At 40.7% G+C, this 14,911-nt stretch overlaps 1 pseudogene; it reads left to right on the top strand.

The window, feature by feature from the left end:
• Window positions 1-10,812: 10,812 nt before the first annotated feature.
• LOC121146384 lies at window positions 10,813-14,246 on the top strand (annotated as a pseudogene).
• Window positions 14,247-14,911: the final 665 nt, after the last annotated feature.

Below are 14,911 nucleotides of genomic sequence, written 5' to 3'. Positions count from 1 at the left end.
GGAAATTTTCTGCATTACATTTTATAACACTGCATAATTTAAAAAAAATCAATCTTATTGTTTACATAATTGAATTCTAAACATTGAGGCACTAGAGTTATCTTTTTGAGCATTTTCTTTCGCACTTTTCAAATCTTTATATTCACATCTAATATCACAGTAATTGTACACATATGAAATTTTCAAATGGATAAAAATAAATGAGTAAACTTATTCACACTTTTGTTTTGTAATACTGCCAACAACATTTACCTTTCCACCTTTTAAATGCTATTTTGTGTATACACATGTACTATTTAAAAACACAGGATCTCATTGCCATGGTGATTCATAAATATCTAGATATCTCATATTCATCCCTGTTTAACATGTTGCCAAATTATTGAATAAGTATGAATTAAGTCTCCTTTACGGAATTTGGAAATTTATGCTGTCATTTATGCCATCCTAGGTGTACATAAACATCTTCATCCTCCAACAAGCTTACTATCACCTGCAAGAGATGTTCCATCTTGAAAGGGAAAAGGAAGGCCACATTAGGAAATGTGGTTGGGCTTTATTACTGAACATTTATTTTGGTCACTGGGAGTACACGTTCCTCACTATAAAACTTTAAAGTATTAGGGGGAAATGGGGTCTTTTTCATTGCTTTTGACCACTATACAGATTTCAAAACCTTTCAAACAACATTTTGTCAATATATATCCAAAAACATTAAAGTGTTTATACTGTTCAAAAAAGGCTTAGACAAAATAAATTTAACAAAGTTTAAAAGAGCAGAAAAGAAAAAAAAAGAGCATAAAGCAGGTAAAATTCAGGAACAACAGTGTTCAGAGAGGGGTCAGCACGGTGCCAAAGCAGGGTAACCCCATCCATGGAACTGACATCCCATATAAGCAAGAGGTTTGTGTTGTGGCTGCTCCACTTCTTGTCCAGCTCCCTGTTTAAGAACAGAGAAAGCAGTAGTGGATGGCTCAAGTCCCAGAGCCCCTGCTCCCATAATAGAGACACAAAAGAAGCTTCTGGCTCTTGTCTTCACATCTGATAACCTCCAGCCTTGTAGACATTGGGAGGGTGAGCAGCCAAAAGATGGAAAATTTCTATCTCTCTTTCTCTCTCTCTCTCTTCCTCCATCTCTAATTCCTGCTCTCCCTCACTCTCCATCTTATTCTCTCTCCTCTCTCTCCTTTTCTCTGTAAATCTAACTGTCAAATAAAAATAAATGAATCATTTCCATTTTTCTTCTTCTATTTGCATTTTTTATGATACAATTCCACAGGCTCTGGGATTTCCCTTAACACAGCTGCAAATTCCCTTCCATCCCCACTGACTATCCCCATGTTATGACAATAGTAAGGTCCTTCAGCAGCAATCATAAGTCCATCATCCCGCTATTAACGTGTACCCAGACATAGGGGTTACAGACAATGGCAGACAGTCCAGCATCCTCTTTTCATGATCTATTTAACAGTTCCATTAGGACTCCATCTTTGATTGACATGTACAGATGCATACTGCATTATACCTTCACAACTAGATATGACAGTCTCTCACACACACCTACTATACATTCCTTAAAAAGAGAAGCCATGAAGCAAAATCAACAATAGGAATAAAAATACTTTTTTTTCAGCATCATGTACTTAAACATCATGCTACTGAATAACCAATGTGTCAATGAAGAAATTAAAAAGAAAACAAAAAACCTTCTTGGAGAAAATGATGTTACTGTAAAATCTATGAGTCAGTGACAAATTCATAAGAGAAAAGAAACTATTTTGAATCAGTGAAAATAAAAACAAAAATATCTAAACCCATGAGTTGCAGCAAAACCATGATTGAAGGGACTATTAATTTTATAATTTGCATGAAGATTGCCTTATATCAGAGAGGACAGTTGGTATTTGACATTTTGGGATTGACCTAGTTCACTGAGCATAATGGTCTCTAGTTGGGACCATCTGGTTGCAAATGGTAGAATTTCATTCTTTTTAATAGGAGAGTAGTATTCCATAGAGGTGCTTTGCATCTTTTTTTTTTCCTTTGGATATACTCTGAGGAGAAGAATAGCTGGGTCAGGTTTGTTTCAGTTGTCTTAGCACTCTGCATTCTGACTTCCATAGTGGTTGTACTAGCACTCGCTCCCACCAGCACAGAAGGAGGCACCTTTCTCCCCACATCCACACCAGCAGGTGTTGTTACTACAGTTCTGAATGAAGGCCAACCTAATGGAGTTGGGTGGAACTCCATGTGGTTTTCATTTGTGTCTCCCTCATGGATAAGGAGATTGAGCATCTTCCTTTATATCTATTAGCCACCTGAATTTGTTCTTTGAAAAAGATCTGTTCATTTGCTTTGTCCATTGATTGTTTTGCTGTCATTGTTTCTCTGAAACTGTTTACAAATCCTGAATATTAGTCCTGTATAGGTTGTAGGCTGTATAAATATATTCTCCCGCTGCATCGGTTTCTCCTTCACTATGTTGATCATTTGCCTTGCTGTAATGAAACTTTCCAGTTGGTATACTCTCATTTGTCTATTGTGGCTTTGACTCCCTATACTTGTGGTGCCTTATTCAAGATGTCTTTTTCTTTTAATTTATTTTATTGGAAAGGCAGATGTACACAGAGGTGGAGAGACAGAGAGGAAGATCTTCTGTCCGATGATTCACTCCCCAAGTGGTCACAATGACCGGTGCTGCACCGATCCAAAGCCAGGAGCCAGGAACTTTTTTGAGGTCTCCCACATGGGTGCAGGGTCCCAAGGCTTTGGGCCATCTTCAATGGCTCTTCCAGGCCACAGTCAGGGAGGTGCATGCAAAGTGGAGCTTCTAGGATTCCAGAGCCCATATGGCATCCCGGTGCATTCAACAAGAGAACCTTAACCATTATGCTATCGCACTGGGCTCAAGATCTTTTTATGAATATATGCTTTTTTGGTAGTTCAAAGAAAATGCTCTATAACATGATGAGAGAAAATTCACAGCTAAAGAGTGGAGATGGCATAAAGGGAAAAGCCATATTTCTTAGATTTTGACATTTGCCTTGTTGGGGTATGTTTTGATAGACTGTAGCAAATAATTGGCTGAAAGCTTGGCTACGATAATTGGTTAGGACTTGGCTGCTTCTCACAAGAACATACTCACAAATTCAGTATCACTTTGCTTCTAATACTAAGTTTTTAAGATATTAAGTTATATTATGGTTAACAATGTAGAAAAGAAAAGGTACTTCCAATTATACTTAATTAAAATTAATCCATCCACTTTGGTCACTTTTCAGTTTTGTAACTACTAAGACACTGGATATTGACATTACTTTGTGTCTTTATCAAGAAGGCTATTCTGCTATTGATACGGAATTCACAACCTCACATTCATTGGATGACTCTTTAGGTTTTCCTTGTTATTTTCTAACTCAATGTGAATGAGACCATTTGATGTACAAAGGATCACACAATTCAACTAGTGAAGATTCTTCAGGGTTGAACATTCCAGTGCTTCTTAGGATAATATCAAGAAAGTAAACTACACCTAATATCAGGAGTTACCATAAAACTCAAAATCAAACAATTCGAAGTCCAGCATTCAAAGTCAGTCCATCAGCATTTTTTTGGAGGAATGATGACTAAGAGTTACGATTGGCTAGGATATGACTTACTTCAACGAGGTATCATTTTTCTAACTGGACTTGTAATACAAGGCATAGCAATCTGGAGACCCCAATAAGTAACAGAACAAATAGAAAAAAATTGCAATGTCCATGTTACCACCAGTAATTCAGGAAGACTAGAAATCAACACATAGCTGATCAATTAAACCTTTCATTTGTCTCTTCCCCTTAAGAATTCTTGTCAAACTGAGGCAGCATCGAGACACATAGCACTCTCAGACACCTTTGTAGTAGCAAAATCATGAGAAAAACTGGTGCAGCATCCAGGTCCATTCAGAACCTAACTCAAGCCCCAATAAGGGTGAAGAGGAGATCTAAAGCTGCTACAATTGCTACTGCTTGTTCTCTGTTGAACCTGAATGTTCTCACTCACATACGGGAAAGTGTGGTGATCTATCTTTCTGCACCCCTGGATGGTCTGATTGGCCACAAAAATCCAAAGTTCCCACAGCTGCCAGAGTAGCTTCCCTATGCAACAACAGTGTACTGTTGCCTCCAAAACTCATGCCCAAAAACACTTTGCCCAGGAAATATCTTCATCTATTTCAAGGTTGGTGCCAACTTTGGAGTCTGATTATGGGAGGCATTAGGATTTCCAGGGAAACCTAGTCACAAAGAGTCAGTCTGGCCAGTTTACAACATCCCAACTGTTATGGAACAGAACCAAGCCAGCAACTTCTGAGAACCTAAAAAGGCCCTTAGCACTGGAAAGGGAGCCACCTAGTGGCAGTTGAGCACACATTATCAAAGTTTGTCCCAGAAGTCTGCAGAGCTCCTCAACAAACACCAGTTGCAACATTCAACTTTCTCTGTGTGTTTGTGTATGTTTGGTCATTCAAAGCATGCTGCTCTTGTAAGTGTGCATAATCACACGCATTGGAAAGGAACCACACCAGATTTAGACTAGTGATGTGCAGGCAAGTGCTCATATTCACGTGGCAAGTTCCCACGTCTCCTATGTGATGCTTGGAAACAGAGCTTCTGCAAACACCACTCTGGCAGGTTTGCTATATCTGGAATATGGGACTACTAATGCACAAAGCTTGGGGAACTCTGAAAACTCCCAGCAAGTGCACTTAGGCCTAAACCAGGGCTGTCTGTAACACTAACTGTGCCCTGTTATTTGAGCTTTCAAGGTGAACACAGAGACACATTGGTATAAATGAAATTGGCTCCTGATTTAGGGATATTAACTTACAAACATTCTTGTGTTTTTCCTAGAGCACAGCCATTCTTAAAGCCACCCAGAGATTATGGTCATGAACACTCTTCTGCATGGTAAAGGGTGAAACAATTATGACCACAGGAAATGCAGGGAAGTGGAAAACAAAAAAGCATGTGTTCATGATAGAATCAAAAAGTCTTGATTCATGATCCTGAAAAAGCTGTCCAGATCTAGGAGACCATCTGCTTCTGGGGAAAACATCCTTGGTCAGCTTTTGCTGAATGTCTCCAACAGGTACACAGTTCCAGAATTCTGGAGGACCTTGCAATCAGGAGGGAACCTAAATCTTTCATGCACTATGGGTGCTGGGAATAACCTGGCATGGTCCTTCCAGGGCTATTCAGAGGCATTCTCTCTCTGATATTGCTCCCACAAAACTCAGCCTCCATAACCAAGAGCATGAGATATTTCATTTTCCTTGGGTAGTGTAGCACAGAAAGCTGCTTTTATCTGATGAAAATATATTAGACCAAATGCATAAAATCCCTGTTGTTTTGATCAGAGTTGAAGAGAGAAGGAGAGCCATAAGGGGTTATCTTTGCCAGTGGGAGTGGATCCCATTATCATAAAAGCAAATTGATCAGGCCAAACCACAGGAGTTAAGGCAGTTCACTTTCCAAAAATCTAATGCTTTTATTACTGTTGTTGTTGTTGTTGTTGTTTGCTTTAAGCTGCATTCATGTGGAAGAGTTATCGGGGAAGGCAAGGGAGTGAAGGAAAAATAGAGAGGTCTTCCATCTACTGGTTTACTCTTAAAACAGCAGAATCAATGGCCACTGGGCAAGGCTAAAACCAGGAACCAGAGCTTCTTCAAGTCTCGGATGTGCGTGCAGGGACCCAAGAAGTCGCACCATCCTCTGCTACTTTCCCAGGTCACAAGCAAGGAGAGAGAGTCCTACACTCTTCACTGACTGCCCCTCCACTATGAGAGCTCTAGAAACCAGTGTTAGAGCCTTGACCTTGGGAAGACTGTCAGGATCTCATTTGAAACAAAGGAAACTTGCCTTTTCACAGCCTCCTCTAAAGGACTTTCACGTTATGAGAAACTTTGACCTTGTAGTTCCTGGGGACAGCAATTCTTAGAGACGCAGTTATGAATATAAATTTGACTTTCTTCAATCGATTCAAAACTAAAATAGTCAATGCCACTTGTCAAGCCACAGCAAATTGCTCTTTTGTTCTACTGAGTAGGACAGTAAGATAGCACACATTTTCTCTTACTGACTTGATTTGCATTAAGGAAATCTCTGGTTTCACTCGTGTCTGCTAGCAGGACACTGGTCACTAAGGAGCGAAAGACAAAGCTGATGGGACCATCACTGTGGCAGAGCACATAAGGCTGTTGACACTGGCATTACAGAAAGGTGCCTGAGTGAGTCCTGGCTGCTCCACTTCCCATCCAGCTCCCTGCACCTGTGAAAGCAACAGCTAATGGACAAAGTACTTGGCGCCTGGATTCAGTGTGGAGATACTGCAGCCATTTAGGGAGTGAACCATGAACCGCAAGATCCAGGTTTTCTGCCCCCACCCTTCTCTCTCTCTGTCTCACACTCACACACACTTTTTCTCTTTCCCACCTCCTAATCACTCTCTTTCTCCCCTCTCTCTTACTCTCTCTCATTTCCCCTCCAATCTCTGTCTTTCAAATAAAAACAAATCCTGAAAACTGAGCTGACACAAAGAAACTGAGTGCAATGGTGCTTATGAGAGGATACAGAAAGTTGGGGGGCTGGAAGGAGTGAGAAAAGATTGATTCAGAGATACTAAACTGTAGATTGGAGCAAGAAGTTCTGATGTTCTATTTCATACTAGGATAAACACACACAATGATATCATACTGTATATTTCTCCTTAAAAAGTCATGAAAAGCAAGTAGAATGGGTATTTGAATGTTCTCACCACAAAGAAGCATTAAATTTTTGAAGGGAGAGATAGGTTTATCCTAATATGAGGGAACACAGAGTACACACAGTACAGAAGCCTCACTGGAGCCCTAGAAACATGTGTGCTTTTCTTATGTCAATTACATTCCCAAAGAACTGGCCCATCTGAAATTCTTCTATGACAAATCAGGAAATGAGTTCTCCATCCTAGGGACTTAATTAACTTAGTTCTTGTACAAATCTGAATTGATAGTCCATAGGAGAACTTCAAAGGAGTACCTCAGAGGATACTTGTCATGTAAATTTTTTTGCCAAACAGAGAAAATCAGCAATTGAGCAAATTGATAGCAAATAGAAACTACTCGCGGTGAGCTATTATTATCATTATTTAGCAATTTTATCATCACTACCTTATTTCATGCTACTGTTACATTATGAAATTAGTTTCATTTCATTGTATGTAATTCAGCCTTTCCAAAAACAAAAATGCTCCAAGAGGAAGACTATATGTGGGTTAGGCAAAGTAAGTGTCACACTCAGGCAGGGCATGGGGCACGCTTCACCCATTCATGTCAGCATGATAACTGGCCAATTTCTCTAGGTGGCAGGAGGGAGAGGTTGCTCCGAGTGTACACTCAAGGACCTATGAGCAATTGGGGTGATTTTCAATGAATAGGCCACGTCTGTCTTTTGCCTTGCTTCTCTTCCTCTTCACGTTTCCTGCATGTTCAAACTCTCATGATCCTTCCCTCTAGAAAATCTTCTCTCTTCTTTTCACACTAGAACTCAATGTGCCGCTTCGACATCAATACCAACATACATCTGATTTAGCACTTACAAAACATATAGCATAACACACATATTTCCCTATAAGACTCCTACTTAGTCATTCCAGAAAACAAAAAAAAATCCTTTATACCATGGTGGGAAATTTCTATTTTCTCCAATATCCATCAGAACACATCTGCATTTTCCCATGAAAACACAGGACAAGTTCTAGGCTGCACATGAAAAACAAACTCAGATTCAACAAGGTTTCTTAGAAGAATAAATCAGATGACTCAGCATGACTGTGCTGAAGACCATTCAGATCTAGTTAGTGTGTTGAGAGATCTGTGTGTACATGGTGTGGAACCAGACACTTTCCAGAAAAGAGCCAAAACATGGGGCTAGAGAAGGCTGTGGTGCTTCCTCTCTGTCTCTCCTCCTCTCTGTATATCTGACTTTCCAAGAAATATAAATAAAACTTTTTTTAAAAAATTAAAACAAAAAACAAGGTAGGCGGAGGGAGAGGATGATGAAGCCCTGCTCTTCAAATGGTCAGGGAATTGAGGCAGGAGAATGTAGCTCAGGCACCCTGCATGCACTGGCAGCAGCTTGCCACCTCTGTCAGTTAGAACCTGGAGCCCAGAGGAACCATTCAGAACTCACAGCACTGCCAGGCTACCCTTAGAATCCACACTGAATCCCAGGGATGAACACCAGTGCGCCAGTGCCCCCTGGTGGCCGGGTGTGTCAATGCGGCTCCTTTCCTTCAAGACTCAGGCCTCAAGCACATGTCACCAAGCAAAGAGGAAAAACTGCACAAATCAAGACTTTAGGACACGTCAATAAGCCATTATACTTCATTACACACACATTCACGTTAGATAGAACAAAGCTGAGTTCCAAAGAGAAAGCTTTCAGGATGAACAGGATGTGTGTGTGTGTGTGTGTGTGTGTGTGTGTGTGTGTGTGTTTTAATTCTGCCTTTCAAATAAAGAAACACATTTTTTTAAAAACATTGGCACGGAAAGGATACAAACTGCTGATTCATGAAGACTAGATGCACCTTTTTGGTAAAGGTGGCATTTTTCAAAGATCTATGTATATTTGAAAGGCAAAGTGACAGCAAGCAAGGGGAGCAGAGGGAGAGAAAGACAGATCCTCCATCCACTGGTTCCCACTCTCCAAATGCCTATGCCAGTTGGGGCTGGGCTAGGACACAGCCAGGAGCCCAGAATGCCATGTGTGTCCCTGACTTTGGTAGCAGGGACCCAGGGATGCAGACCAGCAGCTACTGCCTTTCTCACTGCAACAGCAGGCAGCAGAATAAGAAACACAACAACCAGAACTCACACAGAACGACACTATGACATGTGGCCCTTCAGATCCACTCAGCCCCAACCATTGTGGCCACTTGGGCAATGAACCGGCAAATGGAACACCTTTCTCTCTGTATCTCCTTCTCTCTGTAAATCTGACATGCCAATAAAAATCAGTAAAGCTACATAAAAATAAATAAAGCTGTAGTAACTAAAACCACATGGCACTGGCATGTCCAATGCAACGGAACAGATACCCACAAATTCAGCTATGTGCTCACAAGTGGTTGCTTTCTGACAAAAGTACTTAGACCATATATCTGAAACAAACAAACAAACAAACAAACAAAACAAGTATTACTCTCTATCCCTAACTTCAGAGAAACCTTGTGGGGGTCCTTTGATTCAAGCAGAAGGTTTTTTGAAATAAATCACTCAAAACTGTCTCCAGCTCTGATTGGACCATGTCCTGCTCTGACATCATACAGAACCATTTACAGGTCACAATTCCAAAGCCCTAGATAAAGCCCTGGCCAGGCCTGGGCCTTTTGTCCAGGAGCTCTCTCCACTGGAGAGCTCTAGGACCAGCACTAAGCTAGCTGTTTGTTTTTTTTAAACCTCTTTTGTTTGTGCCTGTTTTGTTTATTTGTTCTCTTTTCTAATTTATTCATTTTGTTCTTCCCTCTTAATTTCAGTTTCTATTTCGCAGTGTGTATTTCTTTTCCTTAGACACATCCTCATTCCTTCTCAAAATTTTTGAACTTTGTTTTGCCGCTTAGTTTTTATTTCCATCATTTTATTTGTTTACTTTTTTTTTACATTTTTAAAACTTTTAATTTTCATTTCTATTTGTGTTCCATTTTGCATTTTCTGTTCTCTTCTTGCAATTTTCATTTTTCCGTTAATTTATTTTTAAGGTTTATTTCTTTCTTTCAGATTTACATTTTTTTTAAATGAGAAGTGAGGAAGTGTCTAAGGAGAAGATGGAGAGACCTATAAGGTCTAGCATCATGTTATTCTTAACACCTATTTTGCACAAGGTATCTATTCTCTTTAGTAATATTTTTGATACCTTCATTACTGCAATATTTAAAAAATCTTTTACACCATCATGTTGTTCTTAACATCTATTTTGTTCTATGGTATCTTTTCTCAGTGTTAATAATTTTGATACCTTTATCGGTGGAATATTTAAAAAATCCTTTACACCATCATGATATTTTTAACACCTACTTTACTCTATGGTATCTTTTCTCATTATTGATATTTATGATACCTTTATCACTGGAATATCTAAAAAATTTTTACACCATCATGTTGTTCTTAACACAACTATTTTGTTCTATGGTATCTTTTTTCATTATTAATATTTTTGATACCTAAATCGCTAGAATATTTAAAAAATCATTTACACCATCATGATAATCTTAACACCTACTTTACTCTAAGGTATCTTTTCTCATAATTGATGTTTATGATACCTAAATCGCTGGAAATTTAAAAAATCTTTTACACCATCAGGTTGTTCTTAACATCTATTTTGTTCTATGGTATCTTTTCTCAGTGTTAATAATTTTGATACCTTTATCGGTGGAATATTTAAAAAATCCTTTACACCATCATGATATTTTTAACACCTACTTTACTCTATGGTATCTTTTCTCATTATTGATATTTATGATACCTTTACACTGGAATATCTAAAAAATTTTTTACACCATCACGTTATTTTTAACACCTATTTTGTACTATGGTATATTTTCTCATTATTAATATTTTTGATACATTTATCGCTAGAATATTTTTTAAATGTTTTATATTTGAGCAATATTAGCATAATAAGCATTGTTTATGGACGTTGGCCTTATACTCATCCTACGTGATGAGTTGGCGTGAGCACTGCTCCACTGAGCAGTGAGTGGGTACCACAATGGAGAAAAAGATCAGCAATGGACTCCAGATCCTCAGCACGACCAGTCGGCACAGGTACAACGGGCAACACTGGCCCACCGCATAGAAAGCAGCAACCAAGTAGCCACGTAAGTCACCCCAAGAACCAACAAGGATTCCAGGCTCCCAGCTTACGGCAAGTGGAGGTACAGGGCTTAGGCTCACACACCTGAGTTGGGGGTGAGACATCCCTTTAAAGTAGAAGAAGCAGAGAATTGCTCTCCTAGCATCTATGCCTGTCTGGCTCAGACACCTCATGCCTTCAGGACTACCTCTTGCACAGAAACGAAGGGGCCAGCAATAGGGATACAAGCCAGCACGAACATGTTACTGACTTGGATCTTAGGTTTCTTCAGCCTCTACATGCATTTTTGACCCTTTTCCCCAGAATAAGCTGCACTTCTCTGGGAATTAGGTTAGCACAGGGAGAGTCTGGTTGCATCAGTAGAGGCACATCAAGGAGAGTTCATGATTTTGCACAGTTATTCTGAGCTTTTATCTGTATTTGGCTCAGCATCTATTAACTGAAACACTGCTGACTTTTAAGGGGAAATTCTTTCTTGGCCCAATACCTTCAACAGTTTTGTACCCTACTTCCTACTCATTATGGACACATGACACTCTGCACTAAAATCTCTACACAACAAAAACCAGAAATGTTCACGAAACATTGCAACGCATGTACATGTCCAAGTGCCCTACACGTCAGAAACCTCCACCGAGCTGACAACCATGGAGATGTCTTAAGTTTATATCATGGTGTGCACCCTTCCATAGCTCAGCCTGCAGAGTGGAGGACTGTAGAGTAGAAGTTTATATCATCGTGGTTTCCTAACACAGTTTTAGACTCACACACACTCAGAGGGAGATTCACTTGGAACAGTGTTACCACAAGCCTGCTCTTCCTCCTCAAGTTGGTCAGTCTTGTGAAATCAGTGTTCTCTTCTTCCATCAGGAACTATCACATCTTGCGTGGATTGGCATATTTCCTCTCCTGATGTTGTTTAACTGCAGACACTCAAACCCAAATATCCCTCTATAGAAGGATTCTTCTGCTCTCACTGGATTGTCTCCTCATTGGACCTAACAACACTCAGCCATAAGTATGCTTGAAACAACTGCATCATACATCTTTACCTGAACACCTAATGCCACAGAGTAAGTGTCCACGCTTTCACTGGCTTCCTGAGTGTGTATTTTCCAGGCATGATAGCAAAGAAAGTCAGCTTCTGGTGAAGAGTCAGGCTATGTGCAGCACTCTTTGCTAGGCAGCCTGAGCTGGCTGCACCTGCTGCTCAGCTCAACACCAAGTTGGGCCAGACCTAAATGTACAAGAACGCCAAGCGTTCTCCTCACGCAGGCATTTCATCCTCTGTGTTCTGTCAATTAAACCTCACTTGAGGTGCAATAAAGCTAGATGCTTCAACGTTTCTATAAAGATCATGTCAGTTGTCCCCTAAGTAGCAACATTTTTTACACTACACTACTGTGACACCTTGGTTGAGAAATAGTGCTGAGTTTTATATGGCTTAGTTGTGAAGGATCCCAACCAGAACTGGAATCATTGGGTAGCTGGAAGGACCTAACCTGAATGGAGTCATTCATCTGGAGACAAATGCCAGTTAGTGCTAACAGGACGATGTTAGTGAGCTCCTCAGTTACTAGTTTAAACCTTTACAGATCTACTTCAACTCAGAAAGAACTTCATCATCTTTGAAGTGCACAATCTATTTCCTGCTCCATTCCTTCTCTCGCTTCTCCTGGCACAGAGGGTGCCTGCCTGTTATTTCAAGGGCATTCCCAAACATTTGCCATCAGAAGATTCCTGAATGGCTCTTCTGGAGGACTCCAGATGACCAGGTTCCTCCAAATGTGCAACACACACACACACACACACACACACACACACACACGTAGATAACTAAATGATTTCTTCTTTTAAAAAAAATGTTGATAATTGGATTACTTGGAGAAGTTGCAAAATGGATATTTTGTGCACCGTGTCCTTATGACCATTTTGTTTGTACTGGGTGAACAACCAATACAAAATGTTGGGGGATGGGAGAAGCCCACAGAAATTTTCACACGTAAAATTGAAGGAGTTGATTACTGTCATTTTGATCATGTGCCTTTTACACATCTGCAGCCCTTAACGAAGACTTTATGGATTGGAGCATGAGCACTTTAAAGCGATGTAAAATTATGGAGGAGCTACAAAGCTTATAAAGTGCTTCAATGTTACCAATCAGAGCAGTAGTGGAACCATTCCGAGGAGCTTGTAATACCATGCACAGCCTGCTCATCATCAGCCCAGGTGTCACTCCTGGGCACGTGGGGCTTCCAGCATTCCTGCCCAGAGACTCTCCATCACGAAAAGCAGAGGAGCCACTGCTGAGGAGCCGGGAGAGTTTCGGCAGTGCTGGCAAGCTCAAAAGCAGGCTTCCCGGAAGGGACTGCAAAAAGTCTGTGTGATGTGAATTTATGGTGAGTATTCTTGTTGGTGCACTTTCTCATTTTTGATTCTTGTATACGATGAGTCTAAAAAGTCCACACAAGAATTTATGTATTATTCCCAGAGCCCCCGCAGGCCGAACTGGTACCTGGGTCTGCAGCTGAAGAGGCACAGAGCTGTGCCACGAGGCCAGAGCTGTGTGGGAGCATTGGCACTGCCCACCTTTAGACCAGGGTTTCTGCCATGGCCTTGGCATGAGCAGAGCTGGAGGAGGAGGAGGTGGGGCTGGCTCTGAAGCCAGATCCGGATCCTCTAGAGTGTGCTTGGGCAGGCCAGAGTCTGCTGTGCCTAGAGAGGAGCACCTACCACCAGGCCTCCTCCATCGAACTGCAACAGTGCACCTGATAAGATGCCCATGTCAGATCCTTACCTGCTCAGAGTGGGAAACTGGAGTCAGAACACAGCTACAGTGTCTCCACCCATCTCCCCCACACATCCTGAACAAGGCTTCCTGTGAGGCCTCTTTCTACTGCTCACTTCAATACAGGGGTTTTGCTTTGTTTCATTTTGTTTTGTTTTGTTTTGTTTTTAAGGTATTGGGCCAGCTAATGGAGACTGGAATCATCAATCCTGAACAGTGTATGACATCTTTTGAGCATATGAAGAAATCTGGCGACTATTAGGTTACAGTTGTAGAACATGTCACTATTGGATAGATTGTTGCTACGGAAACTCTGAGACTAGAACTTACATTCATCCATTCCTGTGCTGAGAGAGGTAGAGTAGATGATGAGGTTTTTAGTGATGAATGCTGAGCGAAGCAGCTCTTCAAACTGCTAGTAACAACCCTGACATTGCTAAGCAAGAAACGAAACGGTTCCAAGATTAGCCTTGAATGTCTACCACAAAATGTTGACTTCCACAAAAGGTGGATATGCAGTATCTGAAGAAAATTACACGTGTGGTAGTTTTCTGAAGTAAAAATCTTATGGGAAGAGAATTCACACACGCATCAATTCTACAAAACTGTGCTCTTCACTGAGAAAACTTTGTTGCTGCAAGCCTCTGACCCCCATAAATACTGAACTGACATTTAGAAGATATAATGTATGTTGTATATATCATATACAGGAATAGTATAATGACATTTAGACGATTACTTTGGAATGGTGGGGCATACTGATTGAGTTCAGATTACAAATGAAAATTACAAATGTGTTGATTTTACCAAAGAAATATACTTTCAACTGGAATCTTGCCTTCCATTGTATTTTTTGAAGTCTGGCTTCATTTTGTAGTAGTCAAATTGGTCATAAGTTCATCGATGTCTGCTCTCTGTACTGCTCACCTCCCAAAGAGCTTGTATCACTAGACAAGTTGCCACAAGGGCTGCAGGTAAGCCAGCTCGAGTCCAGGAACCAGGAGCTTCTTCCAGGTCTCCCAGGTGGGCACATTCTCCCAAGGCTTTTGGGCCATCCTCTACTGTAGCAGGAAGGGAATTGGAGCAGCCAGATACAAGGCAATACACATGTGGGATCCCGGTGGTAGCAAGCAAGAATTGTAGCCATGTATACAGCAACAGGCTCTTAAGCAATGCCATATTTTTGCTTTCCATTTCTTTTCACTGTATCTGGTGGGAGGGGAGG

Source organism: Ochotona curzoniae, unplaced genomic scaffold (genome assembly GCF_017591425.1).
Source record: "Ochotona curzoniae isolate NIBS_2020 unplaced genomic scaffold, NIBS_Ocur_1.0 scaffold_4505, whole genome shotgun sequence".
Taxonomy (NCBI): domain Eukaryota; kingdom Metazoa; phylum Chordata; class Mammalia; order Lagomorpha; family Ochotonidae; genus Ochotona; species Ochotona curzoniae.
The sequence above is the reverse complement of the archived record's forward strand: the minus strand, read 5'-3'. Positions and strand labels throughout refer to the sequence as shown.